This window comes from Marmota flaviventris, chromosome 2 (genome assembly GCF_047511675.1).
Source record: "Marmota flaviventris isolate mMarFla1 chromosome 2, mMarFla1.hap1, whole genome shotgun sequence".
Lineage (NCBI taxonomy): Eukaryota > Metazoa > Chordata > Mammalia > Rodentia > Sciuridae > Marmota > Marmota flaviventris.
Window position 1 is genome coordinate 183,827,815 of NC_092499.1, and position 14,218 is coordinate 183,842,032.

The window sequence follows — 14,218 nt, forward strand, 5'->3', positions numbered from 1 at the left end:
CTTCTTATAAGTCCTACTGGTTTGGGGCCACCCACATGAGCTCATTTTACCTTGGTCACCTTCTTAAAGACGTGTTAGGCAGTTTTGTTTGTCATCGTGGTAATGGAATATTTTAGACAATTAACTTATGAAGAGAAAAGCTTTTCACAGTTCTGTGGGTTCCAATTGTGGTCAGGTGGTCCCCTGGCAAGGACATCATGCCATGGTGGAGCAAAACCATTTGTATTGTGCACCAGGAAGGAGAAGGGAAGCAGGAGAGGGCAGGTTCCCACAAGCCCCTTCAAGGACATGCCTACAGGACATGTCCACAAAGATCTAGGACCTCCCACATTGCCCTCTCACAAGGTCCCACATCCAGAAGAAGTTCCTCCCCATAGCTCTGCCCTGGGGACCAAGCCTTTAACACTTGGACACATGCCTATGTTTAAGTCAGAGAAGACCTTATCTCCAAACATCTCACATTCTTAGGTACCGAGGGTTAGGACTTCGACATTGGAGTCAGGGACACATCCAGCCAAGGCGCTAATGAAAGTAGTCACAGTTGGACATAAGATCACAGCCATAGTCCCTAGAGGCTCTGACTGAGGGGCTCCCGGAGACCTTCCCTGAGGGAATGACGTTTGATCTGAGACTTGAAAGAAGGGCAGAGCTGAACAGGGAAAGAGGGAACAAACAGCAGGTTGGGCAGGGGAACAGAATGTGCCATGACATTGGTAATGCCCACCTGGGCGTTTGAGTGAGTGGTCCCTGCACTGAGCGGGACATCTGTGGATCATGCTGGAGATGGTAGAACTAACGTCAGACACAAATCATCTGAGAACTGCCCTCTTTCTTTTGTTTTGTCTTTTCATTTTTTCCTTTTTATTTGTGCATTAAAATCATGCACAATAGTGAAATTCATTTTTTCCTTCTTTCTTTGGTGCTAAGGATTGAAAAAAAATTTTTTTAAAAATTTTTTTGGTACTGGGGATTGAACCCTGGGGCACTTTACCATTGAGTGCATCCCCAGTCCTTTTATTTTTTATTTTGAGACAGGGTCTTGCTAACTTGTTGTCTTGGTAAGTAGCTGAGGCGGACCTTAAACTTGAGATCCTCCTACCTCAGCCACCCCAGTCACTGGGATTACAAGCAGGTGCCATGGTACCCAGCTCTGAGCACTTCTTTAAAGATACAGATTCCATGAGGTATAGCGGTGCGCACCTGTAATCCCGGTGACTGTGGAGGCTGAGGCAGCAACTTAGAGATACCCTCAACGACTTGGCGACAGCTTGTCCAAAATAAAAAAATAGGGCTGGAGATAGAGTTCAGTTGTAAAATGCTCCTGGATTCAATCCCCCGTACCAACAAAAAAAAAAAAAAAAAAAAAAAAAAAAAAAAAAAAAAAAAAACAGATCCCAGTCCACTGGATCAGAATGTCCAAGGGGAAGGACTCAGGAGTCTGCATTTCTGCCCCTCCCCCCAACTTTTTCACCTTGAAAAATCAAATTGCCCTCACCCAGATTCAGCAGTTGTTAACATCTGGCTTATTTTCACTTTCTCTCTCCCCCTCCCTCACCTTCTTCTCAGCATGCATTTCCTAAACATAAGGACCTGTGCTTCTATAACCACTATGTCACGGTCATACCCAAGAACATTAACATCAATTCAGCAATATCTTCCACTATGCAGACAGCATTTAAATTCCTAGCTGTCCACAACATTTCTTTATAGCTGTTTACTTTTTCTATCAAGGATCCCGTCAAGGGGCCCACCTTCATTATCTCCCTTTAGTCCCATTTAATCGAGAAACTTCCTGTCTATTTTCAAAAAGTTATATTAACTCCAGGCTTGTAGAATGTCCCACATTCTAGATTGGTCTAAATTTTCCTCATGATTAAAATCAGGTTAAGTATTTTTGGCAAGAATATGACATAGAAGGTGCTGGGTACATCTTATTGCATCACATAAGGGGGAGAATGTTGTCAGGTTGTCCCCATCTGGGTGATGCTGCGTTTGATTCTTCAGTTAAGGAGGAGACTGCTAGAGCTCTCCACAGTAAAGGTACATGCCCCCCCTTTATAGTTACTAAGTACTCTGTGGCATGATAATTTGCTATGAAGTTACCCAATGACTCTTCACTCGTGGCTTTAGTATCCAATGCTGACTCCTTTTTCTCCAAGCAATTACAGTATTGGTGACTGCAAAATGGAACCCCATTTTTAAATAAGTACCCTAGATGGCTCTTCACTGCAGGGAATTTGGGGAACCCTGTTTAAAAAAAAGTAAGCAGGAGGATGAGGTTTTGCTCTAAAACTTTGAAGGCATTAGCTATTCATTAGACTTGGTTGAAATGCACATTCCATTCTGGGGCCAAAGAGGACAAGCATAGAAAGCAACATTCTAAACAACCTTGTGTCCACTTCTTTTTTTTTTTAAATATTTATTTTTTAGTTTTCGGTGGACACAACATCTTTGTTTGTATGTGGTGTTGAGGATCGAACCCGGGCCGCACGCATGCCAGGCGAGCGCGCTACCGCCTGAGCCACATCCCCAGACCCTTTGTGTCCACTTCTTCTTCTCCAAACATTTCTGTGCTCCCCCTAATTTGACAAACAGGAACTTAGACAGTGATCTTGACCCCTGAATATGTTGGCAAGTTGTATTTGCCATACTCGTGGGGAGTGTTTTGCTTTGCTTTGTTGACGTGTGTGTGTGTGTGTGTGTGTTTCAAATTAAACCTTCAGTGATTTCGATTCAAATGGTTTGGGGTAGAGTCTAGGTATAAAAAACTTTGAGAGGTTCTGTAGTGAGTCTAGCGCTCTGCCAAGACTGAGAGCAACAGAGTAGGGTTTCCCATAAATTGAACATGAAAATGAAAATCTATAAAATTTAAAAGGAAAAGAAAACCAGTCCACCCCTACTCCTAGTTACTGCATTCTAATAGAATCCCAGGACAGGGGTCACCTGCTAGGCCCAAACATCTGCTGATCCCTCCATGCTATATGTGGGGCTCCCACTGTGCAGACAGTTATGTGGAGCGCACAAAAGAGGTGGAGAAAAGGTCACTTCCCTCAAAAGCATGTGGGACGTGGGAAAAAACCACACATACAAACACACAGAGTATTGTACAATTGGAGATTACAGAGCAGGAAACCGACACTGTGGAAGAGGAAATGACCGCCCAGCGAGCTCAGGCCAGGCCAGAGTGGGACTCTTCCCCAGAATGCCTTTCTCCCCACTTGGCTCAGTTTTATGCCAGACCACATGGCACCCTCTGCACTTCCTGCGCTGCTGTTGCCGGGATCTGGCCTGGAGCCAACACCATTGCTAGTGGCATCAGCAAGGAGTCAAGAGTCACCTAGCAAGGTATATGCAACTACGAGTTGGTTAAGTTGTAGTTGATGAGTAGGCCTAAAGCCATGTAGTTCATTCTGTATTTATAAAACCAGTGTTTCAGATTTATTTTCAGGTCCACAGATATTTGCATAGCCTCTTAGAACTTTCTTTGGCCTTGAAATTGTATTATTATATTGTGTGTATATCTGAACATATAACAACAATCCCACCGCTATGTACCACTATGATACCAATAAAAAATACGGGGGGAAAAAGAACATTCTTTGGTCTTGAACGATTCCTTAAATATCTTATTATAGATGGCACCATAGATGGCACCCCACCTGTATACACCCACAGTCCATTCAAATTATTAATTCATCAAGTGGAAATAAAGGGTGGGACTTTCTTGTCTGGGGACAGAAGAGAGAGGGATTTGGAGGACACTGAAAATGTTGCTTTCAAGGATTGGAGTATAGATTAACTTTTTTTTGGGGGGGAGGGCAAAATTTGTTGATAATTCACACACCATACAATTCACTCATTTAAAGTATTCAGTGCAGCTGGGTGTCGTGGCACACACCTGTAATCCCAGGAGCTTGGGAGACCGAGGCAGGAGGATCCAGAGTTCAAAGCCAGCCTCAGCAAAAGCAAGGCCCTAAGCAACTCAGTGAGACCCTGTCTCTAAATAAAATACAAAAGAAAGCTGGGGGTGTGGCTCAGTGGCCCCTGAGTTCACTCCCCCCCACCAAAAAAGTATACAATTCAATGGGTTTTTTTTTTTTTTTTGTACACTCATGGTTGTGAGGCCATCCAAAATTAACTTTAGGACATTTCAACATCCCAAAAAGAAACACCCCTTTACCAGTCATCTCCCAGTTGCCCCCCCAAATACTCTCCCAGCTCCAGACAAATACTAATCTGCTTTCTGTCTCTGTGCATTTGTCCGTTCTGGACTTTTCAAACAGAATCATACAACATGTGGCTTGCAGCTGCTTCTTTCACATTGCAATTTACTTTCAAAGCTCATCCATGTTGCAACATGTGTCAGTGCTTCATCCCTTTCAATTGCCAAGTAATACTGCATTGTATAGATAGATTATGTCTTATTTATCATTTATTGCTTGGTAGACATTGGGTTGTTTCTTCTTTTTGGCTATTCTGAACATTTGTGAACAAGTTTTTGTGTGTCTGCATATTATTATTTCTTATGAGAACATACCTAGGGGTGGAGTTGCTGGGTCATCTGGTAACTTTATGTTTAACATTTTGAGGAAAGTTCAGTTTTTCAAAGCAGTGGTATCATTCTACGTTTCCATTAGTGATGTATGACAGTTCCACTTTCTCCGTATCTTCACCAACATTTGTTAATGATTGATTTTTTTTTTTTAATCAGTGTTTGGGCTGCAGCTATAAGGGAAGACTCTCAGACCTAATCTTAGCTGTCAAAATTCCAGCTCCCGGCTCTGAAGGGCACCAGAGTCCTGCCCTGTCCCCACTGTCCCTGAACACACTGAACTCCAACCTAGTAGGTGCAGAATGGTATTTTATTTTGGTTTTGGTTTACATTTCCCTTGCAGTTAATGATGTTATCTTTTTGTGTGCTTATTGTCCAATTATGTATCCTCTTTGGAGAAATGACTATTCAAATACCACACCAGTATGGAGGAATGAACCCAGGAGCTCTCTATACCATGGAGCTATACCTCCAGCCCTTTTTATTTCTTATTTTGAAACAGGGTCTTGTTAAGTTTCCCAGGATGGACTTGAACTTGTGATTATCCTGTATCAGCCTCCTGAATTGCTGGGATTACAGGTGTGCCCCACCATATCTGGCATCATTGCTTAATTCAAGGACACAAAGATTATGCTTATGTTTTCTGAGAGTTTTATAATTTTAGTTCCAATATTTGAGTCTGGTCCATTTGGGGTTCATTGTTATATGGTGTGAGGTAGGGGTCCAATTCGTCCTTTTGCACCTGTCTATCCAGTTGTCCCAGCTCTATTCAGTTGAAAAGATTATTCCTTCTTCATTAAGTTGCCTTAGTGCTCTTGTTAAAAACTGATTGACCATAAACATCACTTCTGTCTGGATTCTCAGTTGTATTCCATTGATCCATGTGTCGATCCTTTCACCCTTACCACACTATCTTGATTATGGTAGCTTTAGTTTGAAATCAGGAAGTGTGAGCCCTTCAATTTACTATACAGTATACTTTAGCTCTTGATATCAACCCCGTGAGAGATGTGAATGAACAGCACAACATGGGGATTTGGGACATCCCCTTCCCTTGAAGACGTCATTTCAGGGACACTGGCTCTAGGTTCTACACATGCCTTGGAGAGATGGATTACCGCCTTCTCAGCCCACAGTTCTTCATTATAAATCAATGGAAACATTCTGCAGAGAACAATGGTCCCCCTGGGTTATTTTAAACATCACTGTAAGTCTTTCCCACCTGCTCTGCTCTCTAATTGCTCCTACTCAAACAGTGTCATTCACAACTGGATTATTAATGAACTGAGAGGGAGACAGGGCAAATGAAGGGGGTCTTCTGTGGCCCTAGAATAGGCCTAACTCACAATTTTTTTGCTCCTTCAACAAAAGTTATTGAATTTTCTTAGCAAATAAGAAATCACTTAAACTCAGGTGGTGCCTTCAGTCTCAAAAGAATATTGCTCACAAATAGTGACCCAGAGTTCTCCAAAGGAGAGGAATCAAATTAACAGTATAGATCCCCAGACTCCCCAAACTTAAACCTTATCTGCCACCCCCCTCAGCTGGTTGGCCCAAGGGTGCCTGAGGCTCTAATCTGGGTGCAGAGGAAAGTTCAGGAAACAAAGCCCTTTGTTGAAAAGAGAACTCTATTGTTCTAAGGCCACTGTTCAGGGAGTGTGGATTCCAGAGAATGTTTTGGGTTGGGTTTTTTCCCCCTTTGTTTATTAACTTTCTCTCTTCTTCCTGGGGGGAGGAGGGTTGGTTTTCAAAAGCAACTTAAAGATAGTTAAATTCATTGTGTAAAGAAAGGCACAGGGTGCAGGGCCTTCTGCCCCAGAAGAGGCTTGGTTCGAAGAAAGAAAGAAGCCACCCGTTATGTTTTGCATATTTATTTTATTGCGTTTGTATTTTTAGCATGAAATCTCAGGGAAGCAGCCCAGGTCTAGATCCTGCACATCTTCAAACGGCAGACGTCAGCGAGGTACGACCACTTCCTTCCTCCTTCACTTAACCTCCCCTTTTTCCAGAAAGAGGATATGATGCTAGCCCACACCGCGGGTCACAGCCCACATGCTCCCACTTGTCTTGCTCTCCTCGGTTGGGAGACCTGTCCCCACAGACCTGTTCCTAGGGCAAGACCTGGTCGCTTCCCCGGACATCCTGTGAAGCCTTCAGACAGGCTACGCGAGGGTCCTCAAGGTAGGACAATTGACTTCCGAGCACTGGTACTATCGTATGTGACCTCGGGCAGGTTACTACTCCTTCTGGAGCTTCAGGATACCATCTGTCAAATGGGAGCAAGAATGCCATTCTTGACTTCCTCCTTTCCATGGGGGGAGCGGGTGGGAGGAAGAGTCCATCTCATCTCCTTTCAATTTCCTCTTGTTCAAAAAGAGGCCCCCACGCTAGGAGCACTGACACCCTTTACAAGCAGGCTGGTGTTGAGTCGGTCCACCCCACGCCAGCGACTCAGGCCCCGCCTCGGGGGAGGAGCCGAAAGGCGGCGCGGAGGCTCTCCGCGGAGCAGAGCTGGCTCTGTCGCCGCACCAGCAGCTGCGGCTTGGGGACCTACTGACTGAGCCAGGGCCGGGAACCGCCCGGGGCAGGGCTCAGGAGAACTGGTGAGTTCCCCGGCGGCGCCGCCTCCTCCCTGCGCTCTGCGGCTTGACAGGGCGAAGGACAAGAATCTGGGAGGGGAGGTGGTCTCAGCTTCTGATAACCTGGTGGAGGACGAGGGACTTAAGGTAATTTGGTGGGGGGCACTGGAAAAGCAGGTACCTAGAGCTCAGGACTGGGGATGGAGTGGGGCGTTCTCCCGCGTCTGGAGCCTCCATGTCTAGGCTGGGGTGAGGAGTGCACTGGCAGGTTGTTGGCTGGGGTTGTAGTGGCGCGATCTTGGGGCTGGTGGGGAGTGGTCTTCGGTGGTTTCTGACTGATGGGCCGCTGACTGCGGGGGTAGCAATGCCCGGCGGGAGCCACAGAGCACTAAACACCACCGGCGTCCAGTCTCTGGACTGGGCATGGGGGCGCCGCCCCCTCGCGTGGTGGCGCCTGGTCCCCGTAGGTAACGGCAGGGCGCAGAGAGCGCTCCTGCCCGGGCGGGAAAGGTCCCCAGGGCTGGTGCCACGGCGAGCAGACCTGTCCCGCCGCGGGATCCCCGGTGTCGCCCGGCCGGGGCAGACACCCGCGTTGTAGTTTCCCGGGAGGCGTGCGCCGGGCCTCTCCCCAGGGCCGCCTTGCCTCTCCCCGGGGCCGCTGTGCGCTGGCTGCCGGGTCCCTGGCGCCGGGAGCGTTATTTGCCTTGCCGCCGAGTCCCGCGCGTCGGCTCCGGCAGGGTGTAGCGCCCCCGAGCGCCTAGGGTCGGCAGAAGCCGTACGATCCTCTCTATGGAGAGGTCGCGCAGAGGGGTCTCCCCCAAGGTCACCTGGAGAGCCCAGGTCGCCCCGGGTGGGGGGCCAGGAGGGGGCGGCGCTCGCTATCCGCCTGCTTTCCGATTACAGACGCCCTTCCTCTGCTTTCTCCTCCCGGGCTCGGCCTGCGGCTTCACTGGAAATGCTGTTGATGCGGCTCCCAGTCCCGGGCGGATAATTGAGCCCAGGCGAGCTGTGAATCTGGCCCTCCTGGGAGCCTGCGGTGCGCCGCCGCCACGCGCCAGGCCCAGGACCCGGCGCTGCCTGAAATCTCGGGAGCGGAGGGAGAGAGATGCGGCTGCATAAGCGCTTCTCAGAACCGAAAGCCGAGCTGCTTGCGCGCCCATGTGATTAGATTCCACATAATGGGCCCCTGTTCTGGCTGTCAGAAGCACCCACTAGTTCCCCGAGGCTCCGAGCACCAGGTGCTGCTTCTGAATCGCCCTCTGTGGAGGACCCGGAGCCCCGAGATACCAGGCGCCCTTTCCCGCCGGGATCTCTGGAAGAGGCCTGCAGTTAGCCGCCTCGGTCCGCGGGGGTACTTCCCTGTGCGCCCTGCCATTTCCTGCGGCTGGTGAAGCACCGGAGAAAACCTTCCATCTGAAAGGTCTCGTTTCAGGCTGCTAACAAAGCTTCTCAGCTCAGCCAGCGACTGTCTGCCCGCGGGCAGGGAAGGCACTTGGCCTCCTGAGCCCCAGAGGTCTCTCTGAAATGGGGCTACCCAGGCCGTGGGGATGATGAGTGCCCGGCCTGCGAAGTGCTTGGTGCAGTGGAGCATGGGAGGTGAGCCTTCCTAGCAAACGCGGGCGCCTTCAATACTGGCTAGAGCTGGGCGTGTCTCTTAGACAGGTGCAGGAGTGGAGCCCTAGTGGGTGGTTCTGCAGGGGCTGGGGGAGTTTCTGCATCTCTCTCCCTAGTTTTGTCACAAAGAGCCAGCTTGCAGGAGGCGGTGGGGGCCGGTGAATCCTTCCAGAGTGCTGCCTGCTCACAGGGCCTTTCCCACACAATCCCCCATCCCCTTCTCTCCCACCTGTCACCCAAATCCCATGTTCTCTGCCCCAGTCCCTAGGCTACTTCAGAAAAGGTGTTGTCCAGGCCACTGTGGACCTTCAAGAAGGTACCTGCTTGTCAATTGGGTCTGACCAACAGTGTCTCCCCAGCTCGTCCCAGTCTCTTCCTTTAGGAAGACCACTCAGTCTTTCCTTGGCCTCTTTTGGTATCTTCCTGCTGTGACATTCACTTGTAGCTCTGTGGTTCTGGTGAGGCCCGGCTTCCTGTTGCTCTCTGGGCTGTCCCTGGCCTGGAAGTACCCGGTGGGCAAGGCTGATGCCTGCGGCCTGTTCAGACTTTGTTCTCTCTGCTAATTGAGCCAGAGGGAGGTTAAATTCTAATCTGGCTGTTAACTCTTTTTGAAAGCCTGAGGGGGATGCTGAGGCAGAGATGCATTTTTCCCTTAAGGCTAGAACTTTCTGCTGAGCTCATTTGGCCTCTTTGAAAAGTCTGACCTAGGTTTTTCTCAAAACCAGCTCCATATCCAGAGTGAAATTTCTCTAACAGAGGCCGAGCCAGCCTGGTTTAGCAGATTGTCAAGGCACATGCATTGATTCCATGCTGTGCTTAGATTTTCAGGACTCCTGCCTCTGTCCACCTCTTCTAACATAGCCACCCCACTCCCTGTCCCCAGAACCCTTATAGCATTCAGTAGACAGGGGGTCCCAACTGGCATCCTCCCAGGTACAAACTTCTCTGTCCCATCATATCTTAGAAATTGGCCTCCACAAAAGGCATTGTCTTTTACAGAAAGCCATAAGTATGAAGAGCAAGGAAGCCAGACAGGTTTAGGTGACATTACACTCTAAACCCAAAAGCTCTGGGACCCTTTGTAAAGGTCTTATTCTCTTGAGCCCTAGTTTTCTCATCCAGAAAAATGGGACTCATATTAATGCCTACTTCATAAGGCTGTGAGGATCATGTGAGATCACACACATATAAAGTGCTTAGTAGATCACCTGGTGCAGGAGGAATGCAGGAAATGATCATTGTCACCATCACCACCATTTCCTCTCCTGTACTGAGCTCTCAAAGGCCCTACTTCCTCCTGTTCAGGGAGTTAGATTATGTCTCCTCTGCCTCTAGCTATCTGGACAGGGAAAACCTAGAGCCTGACTCCTGGATTGAGGGTGGGGCTCTCTCCTGGGAATTTGAGTCCAGCTTGAGTCTGTCCCCACGGAGTCTGAACATCCTCTTAAGCCTTTCTCAGCTGGCCATCGTTTTCCAGGGCTCATTGATTCCTTCAACAGATGTTCAGTCCATTCCGGGCCTTGTGCTTAGCAAGGGGTTTCAAGATGACCAAGGCAGCTCTCAGGCTCTCATCTGGGGGAGAGGCAGGCCTGGAGACAGACAGTGAGGACCCTGTGAAAGAAAAGCTTCAAAAGCAAGAGGCAGGAGTTAAGAGCACGGGAGAACAGGTGGGCTGAAGCTGCCAGGTATGAACCTTCAAGCTGCCATTTCATCACTGAGTGATGACGGACAGATTTCTTACCTGTCATGTGGATTAGCTACCTTTTGAAGGTGGTGATACAAGGAGAAAAGAGACCATGTGGGTAACAACTTAGCTCAGGACCTTCTAGACATGAATAAGTACTCGCAGATGTTAGTTGCTATTATTATTAGTCTATTATTACCAATAACAGGTGGACAAAATTTGCTGTAGGAGCATATTTGAACCCTTCAGTGACAGTTTTCCAGGTGGTGGGTACCGGAGGGGTGACAGCTCTTGCAGGGAGAACCACTGTGCATGTAAAACGGCACATGGGCTTGAGAGCACTTGGTGTCTTTGCAGAGCCATGGGCGGGAGTCACAGCTGGAGCCCAGCCAGCACCAAGTGTGAGGGAGCAGGGGTTAGGAGGCCTGGCCTGGGAGGGAGGCAGAGGCCATCCTGCCAAGGACCTTGAATGGTTAAACACTCGCTGACCCGAAGCAGGCACATGGTGGCCTTGTCAGGTGGCAGGTCTCTGAGGAGGGCTGTCTTGATTGTAGCATCGGAGAAAGTTCAGGATTGACTTTTGCACGGGACGAAGGACTGGCCTGAGCTTGTTTGCCAGTGTAGTCCCTGTTCCTCCAAGGGTTCCACTTAGGAAGCTCAGAGGTCCCCTTCCTCTTCCTGAGATGCTTCCCCAACCTCTGCACCTTTTTCTCTCTTCCTGGGACTCAGTGTCTCACATGGAGGAGTGGGTATGGGTGGAGGAAGTGTCCTGACCCAATTTCCTTATTGATCACAAAATTTCACCAGATGCCTTTCTGGTCATGTTCATGGCCTTGCATTGCCACCGAGTCCTTGTATCAATTTATTGGGGTGGATGCACCTGTCCACTTCATGGAGGGGGAAACTGAGGCACATTGCTAAATGCATGCCACTCGTATAGAATTCACATGTGGGGAGTCTCCACAGTTGCCCTGTGCTGCCCCACACCTCCTCTTTCACGCTCTTGGTAAATATCTAAAGCTGACTGCAGAAAGTCTGGCTTGTCTCATGCTGTACCCTCAGGTGCTGGTCAGTAGGCACTCTGGAGATGGGTCACAGTGGGGTGTGCTCTGCGTACCTGCCATGATTTTGGGGAAATTGCTGTGCGCAGGTACTTGTGGGGGGAGGTGTTCTTGAGTATGTCAGAATCTAGAATGTCATTCCTCAGCCCACTGGTGCTCCACAAATGTGCCCTGATGCAGGCAGTTTGCAGCCTGATTGATGTGGCAGGTGGTGGCCAAGCCCCACAGTGGCCCCAGGGAGGAATGAGTCTTTTAGGATGGTTGCTCAGAACATCACATGACCATAGACCCTGCCCTTTACAGAAGGCATCTAAACAAAGGCTCAAGTTTCCTTTACATGGAGACAAAGTTTAGGTCTAGGGTTCCAGCTTTAGGGCCTCGGGCGATTTTTTCACTTCCTGAGCCTTGGAAAAGGCTCTTCTTCATCTGGAAATTTAGGCCATTTTTACTATAGATATTACACACATGCACAATTCAGAGTTGTCCTAAGGATTGTAAGATGCATGTAAAATGTCTGGCTTTCAAGTTGTAGGTAACATTGGTACAATGTCCATCAAATTTTCCTCCGTGGTACTTACTTATGATTATAGGGTTACATTCTATGGTGATCATTATTCTTATAGTCTCCTGGTTCTCAGTTGGAGAAAAATTGCCCCACCACAGCACATTTACCAACATCTAGAAGTGTTTTGGGTTGTCACAACCCAGGAGGGAGGGCACAGGGGGACAGGAGCTGCTGACCAAAGATCTCTCTAGCACATATAGACCAGGGATGCTGCTAAATATGCTATAGTACACAGCACAGCCTCCCACGGGGGGGGGGGGGGTGGAGGGGAGAGAAGATGTTGCCCAAATGTTGTTAATAGTGCCAATCAGCGACTGTCTAATCCATTCAGCCCTGTGTCCCCAGTTGCCCAGTGTGATGCTCAGCACCCAGGAGCCCAGGAGACAACCAATATGCATTAAAGGAATGAATGAGGACTTGGAAGGCCTATGTGCCCTGGAGTCCCAGGGGTTTGGCTTATGGGACATTCTGAATGGGCTGAAGAGATTTAGGTGAACCTGAATGACAAACAGCCAGTTGGTAATGCAGGCCAAAGAAATTCAGACCAAGCACTGTCTTCCCTCCCCAGGAGGTGTGTGGGGCCTTTTGATCCGGGTCCTTGCTGCAGTCACCTCTGCATTTGCTTATGCAGATGCAGGGCCCACCTTAGCCTGAACAAGTAGGCTGCTGGGGCTGGGGGATGTAGGTGCTGACAAGAAACGCCCTGTCCGCCCTGTCCGCTGGGCCCTTGGGATTTGTCAGGCCGGGTGCAGCTGTGATAGCTTCCTGTTTTTTCCCTTCTGGTGGATTGAAGGAAACCCACTGAATGGCTATTTTTCCACTGCCGTTTACAGCGGTGTGATAGGCCTTGGACTGATGAGGTCAAGCTGTGGTGTGAAATCTGCCTGATGTCTTGTCGCCTGGCCAACAGGAAGAAGGTGCTAGTTTTCTTCTGCTGTTTGATGTCTTCGGATGGCTTTGGGTAGGGAAGCAGGGGTTGAGACTGTGTTTAAAGGCAGGGAGTGTTTTACGCCCAGAATTATAGAGGCCAGTGTTGTCTCTCTCTTTTTCTAAATAATTTATTGGGAAGACTTATTTTAATATGGACTTTGAAATAAATAACTCATTAAAGCAATGGTTCCCTCTGAGCCTTGGGCTGGTTGCTGAGCATGAATCTGGCTATTGAAAAGAATACGCTGTTTTTTCAGGTCTCTGTAGGAGTTTGAAGGACAAGATTGGTCCCCATTAGATGTGCACATCGGTTAGAATTTATGCAGATGAGGGGAAGGGGTCAGGATGCATGCCTGGAGTGTATGCCTCAAACCCTGAGGTTCCTCTTAGAATGCAGAGTGTACTCAGGGGGGCTGAGGACAGAGCTTCTGTGTTTCTAGTAGGTTCCCAGGGTGCCATCCCTCTGGTCTGTGAACTGCACTTTGAGTAGCAGCAAGCTGGAGAACTCTAAGGCTACAGGTGAGGGTCCCTGGTGTGACCCACTCAAGCACAAAAGCAAATTCAGCCTGTGTGCCTGTTTGCACAGCCATCTGCTCTGCTGGCTGGCTTGCAGAGTCGCAGATGTTTACTGCACCTCTTTGCTGTGTGCCCAGACCTAGGACCAGACGGGATGCTTGGCCTCAGGGAGCAGCTGAAACAGCCAGCACTTGTGTGATGAGCTCTAGTGCTTCCGAAAACATGTGTCCAGGAACACACTGTTCCTAGGTCAACTGGTCACCTGGGGCTTTTGTTAAAAATACAGATCCCTGGGCCCTAGCCCAGCCTACCTGCGTCAGAATCAGCCAATGTGGGGGAATCTGTTTGTTTAAAAAGGTGTGCCAGGTGACTCTGATTCACATGGTGGAGGAGAAGGTGGGAGGAAGAACTGGCACCAAGCACTGGTTAATTGCTCAGCAGGACTGGGCTAGGGTTGAAGAGCTAGGTACTGCCCAAGGGTACTGGGCTAAGGGAGAAGCTAAAACCCAGCCTGTGCTCCACTGGCCAAGCTCCACCCCCTGCAGGATTGCCTCTGCCTGGAGGGAAGGGTGAACTTTTCTTAATATTAGTAATAATCATTAACATTTGGTACTTATTATGAGCACTGTCTATTTAACTCTTTTAATTCTCCTGGCAAATCAGGTGGCATTATTCCCACCCTAATTACTATTGCACAGGAAAGTGAGGCATAGAGAG

The 14,218-nt window shown here is 48.9% G+C and overlaps 1 protein-coding gene across 4 annotated transcripts in view; it reads left to right on the forward strand.

The window, feature by feature from the left end:
* Positions 1-6,362: 6,362 nt before the first annotated feature.
* Positions 6,363-14,218, forward strand: part of Ppp1r16b (protein phosphatase 1 regulatory subunit 16B) — a 102,770-nt gene continuing 94,914 nt past the window's right edge. Inside the window, exon 1 of one of the 4 annotated variants that reach the window (XM_027945175.3) lies at positions 6,363-6,733. The gene's annotated coding sequence lies outside the window, so the exon portion shown is untranslated. The other 3 variants (XM_027945177.3, XM_027945173.3, XM_027945174.3) reach the window with 3 other exon arrangements.